Genomic DNA, 6,913 nt, shown 5'->3' with positions numbered 1-6,913 from the left:
ATCAATCACGGCTCTTGTTGTGGCTAGGAAGGATCTTCCAAGGATGATGGACTCATCCTCATCCCTCCTAGTGTCTAGGATTATGAAATCAACATGGAAGTAAATGCCTTCAACCTGTACTAGCATGTCTTCTACTAGTCCATAAGCCTTTTTCATAGATTTATCTGTCATCTCCAATGAGAATTTAGCAGCCTGTACCTCATAGATTTCCAGTTTCTCCATTACAGAGAGCGACATCATGTTTATTCCTGACCCCAGGTCACACAGAGCTTTTTCAAAGGTCATGGTACCTATGGTACATGGTATTAAGAATTTACCAGGATCCTGTTTCTTTTGAGGTAAATTTTGCTGAACTAATGTATTCAGTTCATTGGTGAGCAAGGGAGGCTCTTCCTCCCAAGTTTCATTACCAAATAGCTTGGCATTCAGCTTCATGATTGCTCCTAAATATTGAGCAACTTGCCCTTCAACAATGTCTTCATCCTCTTCAGAAGATGAATAGTCATCAGAGCTCATGAATGGTAAAATGAGGTCCAAGGGAATCTCTATGGTCTCTGTATGAGCTTCGGATTCCTTTGGTTCCTCATTAGGGTACTCCTTACTGAATTGTAGATGTTCCTTGAGGTCTTCCTCATTGGGATTTATGTCCTCCTCCTTCCCTAAGGTTTCGACCATGTTGATTATATCAATAACCTTGCACTCTCCTTTGGGATTCTCTTCTGTATTGCTTGGGAGAGTGCTAGGAGGAGTTTCAGTAACCCTTTTACTCAACTGGCCCACTTGTGTCTCCAAATTTCTAATGGAGGATCTTGTTTCAGTCATGAAACTAAGAGTGGCCTTAGATAGATCAGAGACTATGTTTGCTAAGCTAGAAAGATTATGCTCAGAATGCTCTGTCTGTTGCTGAGATGATGATGGGAAAGGTTTGCTATTGCTAAACCTGTTTCTTCCACCATTGTTATTATTAAAGCCTTGCTTCTGTTGATCATTCCATGAAAAATTTGGATGATTTTTCCATGAAGGATTATAGGTGTTGTCAAAGAATTCACCCATGTAATTCACCTCTGCCGTTGCAGGGTTCTCAGGATCATAAGCTTCTTCTTCAGAAGATGCTTCTTTAGTACTGTTGGATGCACTTTGCAATCCATTCAGACTCTGAGAGATCATATTGACTTGTTGGGTCAATATTTTGTTCTGAGCCAGTATGACATTCACAGTATCAATTTCAAGAATTCCTCTCTTTTGAGGCATCCCATTACTCACAGGATTCCTCTCAGAGGTATACATGAACTGGTTATTTGCAACCATTTCAATAAGTTCCTGAGCTTCTACAGGCGTTTTCTTTAGGTGAATGGATCCACCTGTAGAGTGGTCCAGTGACATCTTGGAAAAATCATAGAATATATCTAATGTGGTCCATTCTTAAAGCATGTCAGAAGGACACTTTTTGGTCAGTTGCTTGTATCTTTCCCAAGCTTCATAGAGGGACTCACCATCTTTTTGTCTGAAGGTTTGAACATCCACTCTAAGCTTGCTCAACTTTTGAGGAGGAAAGAACTTAGCTAAGAAAATCATGACCAGCTTATCCCAAGAGTCCAGGCTATCTCTAGGTTGTGAGTCTAACCATGTTCTAGCTCTGTCTCTTACAGCAAAAGAGAAAATCATAAGCTTGTAGACCTCAGGATCAACTCCATTGGTCTTAACAGTATCACAGATCTGCAAGAACTCAGTTAAGAACTGATAAGGGTCTTTTGATGGAAGTCCATGAAACTTGCAGTTCTGTTGTAGTAGAGAAACTAATTGAGGCTTTAGCTCAAAATTGTTTGCTCCTATGGCAGGGATTGAGATGCTTCTTCCATAAAAGTTGGAAGTTGGTGTAGTAAAATCACCAAGCATCTTCATTGCATTGTTGTTTGGTTCGGCCATAATTATTTCTTTTGCTGCCTCCTTTTCGAAAATTTTAGTGAGGTCCTCTTCTGAGTTTTGTGCTTTAGCTGCTCTTAGCTTTCTCTTCAGAGTCCTTTCAGGTTCAGGATCAGCTTCAACAAGTATGCCTTTATCTTTGTTCCTGCTATATGAAAGAGAAGAAAATAAAGAAAATATGGAATCCTCTATGTCATAGTATAGAGATTCCTTGAGGTGTCAGAGAAAAACAATAATAGAAGGATGAGGTAAGAATTCGAACACATAAGAGAGATGGAGTTCGAATTGACAATGGAGGAGGAATGTTAGTGTTCAAATAGAAAAAGATTAGAGCGGGGAAGAAATTTTCGAAAATAAAAAGAATAAAATTTAAAATAAATTTTTGAAAAATTGGTTGTGCTTTTGAAAAAGATAAGAAATAGTAAAACAAACAAAAAGTCAATTAGTTAGTTGAAAAAGATTTGAAAATCAATTTTGAGAAGACAAGAAGTTAGAAAAGATTTTGAAATTGATTTTGAAAAAGATATGATTTGAAAAAGATATGTTTGAAAAGATATGATTGAAATTTATTTTGAAAAGATTTGAAAAAGAAATTAAAAAGATTTGATTTTTTGAAGAAGATATGTTTGAAAAGATATGATTTTGAAAAAGATATGATTGAAAATATTTGATTTGAAAAAGATTTGATTTTGAAAAATTATGAAGATTTGAAAAAGATTTGATTTGAAAACAAAATTCCTCTCCTTGTGTCATCCTGGCGTTAAACGCCTAGCCAGGTACACTGACTGGCGTTTAAACGCCAGTTTTTCTTCTTCACTGGGCGTTTTGAGTGCCCAGCTTTTTCTCTGTAATTCCTCTGCTTTATGTTCTTGGATCTTCATTTTGCTAAATTCTTTATTCAAGAAGAAATGTTCTCAATTTTGAAAAACAACAAAATGAGTCAAAACATATAATTCTTGGATCAAAATACAAGAATATGCAAGAACATTACGAACGTCAAGATGAACACCAACAACAATCTTGAAGATCAAGATGAACATTAAGAACTCAGTTTTCTTAATGAAAGAAAACATGGAGGACACCAAACTTAGAACTTTCTCATGTTTGGGCCATATGAATGCAAGAATGCATATGTAGAACATTATACAGTGCAATTCAATAAATCATGAAGATCAAACAAGGGAATTCATCAAAAACGACTTGAAGATCATCAAGAACACAATGTATGTGTTTCAAAAATTGCAAGACAATTAAAATCATGCAATTGACACCAAACTTAAAATTTGGCCTTAGATTCAAACAAGAACCATGAAATATTTTTGAGTTTTTATGATTTTATGAATTTTTTTGTATTTTTTTGAAAATAATTTTGGAAAAACGAAAAAGAAGAAAATTTTTTGTAATTTTTTTCGAAAATAAGAAATAAAAAGCTTAAAAATAAAATAAAATTATCTAATCTGAGCAACAAGATGAATCGTTAGTTCTCCAAACTCGAACAATCCCCAGCAACGGCGCCAAAAACTTGGTGCACGAAATTGTGATACACAATGGCGCCAACAACTTGGTCGCACAATTGTAATCTCACTTCTTTGTCATAACTTCACACAACTAACCAGCAAGTGCACTGGGTAGTCCAAGTAATAAACCTTACGTGAGTAAGGGTCGATCCCACGGAGATTGTCGGCTTGAAGCAACCTATGGTCACCTTGTAAATCTCAGTCAGGCGGATTCAAATGGGTGATAGAGTTTTCATAATTAAAAGATAAATAAACAGAAAATAAAGATAGAGATACTTATGTAAATCATTGGTGGGAATTTCATATAAGTGTATGGAAATGCTTTGCTCCCTTTGAATCTCTGCTTTCCTATTACCTTCATCCAATCCTTCATACTCCTTTCTATGGCAAGTTGTTTATTAGGTTTCACCGGTGTCGATGGCTACCTCCCGTCCTCTCAGTGAAAATGGTCCAAATGTGCTGTCACCGCACGGCTAATCATCTGTCGGTTCTCGATCATGTTGGAATAGGATTTACCATCCGTTTGCGTCTGTCACTACGCCCAACACTCGCGAGTTTGAAGCTCGTCACAGACATCCCCTTCCCAGATCCTACTCGGAATACCATAGACAAGGTTTAGACTTTCCGGATCTCAAAAATGGCCGCCAATAATTCTAGCTTATACCACGAAGACTCTGATCTTTTGGAATGGAGGCTAAGAGATACACGCTCGATCTAAGGTAGAACGGAAGTGGTTGTCACTCACACGTTCATAGGTGAGAATGATGATGAGTGTCATGGATCATCACATTCATCATGTTGAAGTGCAGCGAATATCTTAGAATAAGGATAAGCATGAATTGAATAGAAAACATTAGTAATTGCATTAATACTCGAGGAACAGTAGAGCTCCACACCCTTAATCTATGGTGTGTAGAAACTCCATCGTTGAAAATACATAAGAACAAGGTCCAGGCATGGCCATGAGGCCAGCCCCCCAAAACGTGATCAAGAGATCAAAAGGTGATCAAAAAATGAAAATACAATAGTAAAAGGTCCTATTTATAATGAAACTAGCTACTAGGGTTTACAAAAATAGGTAAATGATGCAGAAATCCACTTCCGGGCCCACTTGGTGTGTGCTTGGGCTGAGCATTGAGCTTCACACGTGTAGAGGCTTCTCTTGGAGTTAAACGCCAGCTTTGGTGCCAGTTTGGGCGTTTAACTCCAGCTTTTATGCCAGTTCTGGCATTTTGACTTCAGAATAGGGCAGAGAAGGAGCGTTTGAACGCCAGTTTGCGTCGTCAAAACTTGAGCAAAGTATGAAATATTATATACTTTGGTCCATTTGGATTTCTGTAGCTCCAGAAAATCCACTTCGAGTGCAGGGAGGTCAGAATCCAACATCATCATCAGTCCTTTTTCAGCCTCTGAATCAGATTTGTGCTCAGGTCCCTCAATTTCAGCCAAAAAATACCTAAAATCACAGAAAAGCACATAAACTCATAGTAAAGTACAGAAATATGAATTTTTCATAAAAGCTAATAAAAACATCCCAAAAAGTAGCTAGATCCTACTAAAAACCACCTAAAAACAATGCCAAAAAAGCGTATAAATTATCCGCTCATCACCAGCCTATTAACTCTAAGGAGTATTGGGAGAAAAAAATTACCTGAATCAAATTCCTCCAAAGCTAAAGAGGCTAGTAGGTCGATCAGTAAAGAGTAGGAGAAAAGATCAATCTGAGAAAAAAGCTAGTAGAACCGATAACAATAAGGTTACGAAAATATTTTGAGTTACGTGTAGCAAATGCGGAGAGACTAGTCATAATTTCAAGACTTGCAAAGGTCCTCCAACAGCAACAACTAGAAAACCAACTAATCCGAACAAAAGAACAACAAAGGTTAGAGCAAATTCTGGAACTCCAACCCAACCAGCAAAAGAGATCCATATCTCTCAGTCAACACCCCAAGTGTAGGTAGTAACCACGACCAAGCATATTGTTGCATATCTCTTGAAGGGACTAAATAGGATTTAGTAATACTCCATAGGGACTACACTGGGTATTTTAAAAATCTATGGGGACTATATTGTGAATTTTTAACATAGCTGGAGGACTATTTTGTGTATGTATTTTTTCTGTTTTAGACTGTGGTTGAGCATCCCCTTCTGACTCAGGCAGCAATAAATTAACCTGATTTTGTGACTAATATTGTGAGTGAAAGGATTACTAAGTATTTACATTGTGCTGCTAGTCCGATAGTTATGCTAACATGACTTTGTTTAATCCTTGCAGAACATTGTCCCAAATACATTGTGTCAAGTTGCAGGTAAGTATGGAGCATCTAATCCACCAAGTACAAGGGCTAAGCAACCTATCATTAGGCCTCATCAACCTGCAACAATCCATTCTAGCACACCCCTTCCTATTCCACCACCTGGAACCACTCATGGAGTTTCAGTAGAAACTGTTGCAGCTGCAAGTAAGGGGACTGCATCGAGGATGTTTCAGTTTATCCCAAATCCTGATTTCAAGCATCCGAGAAAGAAGTGATGAAAATGTATAGGAAGAAGTGATGAAGAACTGCAAACTAAGGACAAATGATTTGGCTATTTTGATGTCTTAGTTTAATCTTTTTTTGGTTATAAAGAAAACTTAAAATACTGTTAATGATCCATTAGATGAGAGATTGTTCCGGACAAAACTCTCTTTTGTTTTTGAATCATGTTTATACTGGTGTATGCATGAATGTTGTCTTTGGTTTAAGTAGCTATTATGTTTTAAAGTTGCTAGAGCAACATATTTGGTATTGCAAGTATTGATGCTGTTTTATTATTAATATCTCTTGTAGTATCTTCAGAGTTTGATATATCACATCGAATGTGTATATGAATTTATAAACTAAATTCTAGGAAACAAATCTATGAAAATACCACTTATGTTATTTATTAATTGCTTTGGTATTATATTTTTTATTTGCCAAATAACATACCACCCCACTTTTGTGATTATGCTAGTATAAGAAACTATTAAATACTCTTGAGAAATATGATTGTGACGTGTTGGCAGGGGAGCTTTTACCAAGAAGCATAACAAAGTTAAATAAGTCTTGTTTGTGAACCAAAGAAGGAAATTGATAGAATTCTAAAAATTAGTTTTCAGCTTCTACAAAGGGCATACTTGCTCAAGCAATTATGTTTGAATAATATTTTAGATACTTGTGATTGTGTAATGATCTTATAATGGTTATTCTGAAAAATTTTTTGTTAGACTTATAAACACTAATATGTTGTAAATATTTTGTTTCATCTAACTTTGATCCAATTCATAAAGAAAATAGAATGCTGATGTGGTATTTATAACCCACAAACTAACCGGCAAGTACACCGGGACGTACCAAGTAATACCTCAGGTGAGTGAGGGTCGATCCCACGAGGATTGATGGATCAAGCAACAATTGTTAAAAGATTTACTTAGTTAGACAAGCAAAAAA

At 36.5% G+C, this 6,913-nt stretch overlaps 1 non-coding gene across 1 annotated transcript; it reads left to right on the top strand.

Moving 5' to 3' along the window:
* The first annotated feature begins 1,425 nt into the window (after positions 1-1,425).
* On the top strand, positions 1,426-1,533 carry LOC127741727 (small nucleolar RNA R71). Its single transcript, XR_008002933.1, has one exon. It is a non-coding gene; the product is annotated as a small nucleolar RNA R71 (small nucleolar RNA).
* The last annotated feature ends 5,380 nt before the right edge of the window (positions 1,534-6,913 follow it).

The sequence above is a fragment of the Arachis duranensis genome, chromosome 9 (genome assembly GCF_000817695.3).
Source record: "Arachis duranensis cultivar V14167 chromosome 9, aradu.V14167.gnm2.J7QH, whole genome shotgun sequence".
NCBI lineage: Eukaryota > Viridiplantae > Streptophyta > Magnoliopsida > Fabales > Fabaceae > Arachis > Arachis duranensis.
The sequence above is the reverse complement of the archived record's forward strand: the minus strand, read 5'-3'. Positions and strand labels throughout refer to the sequence as shown.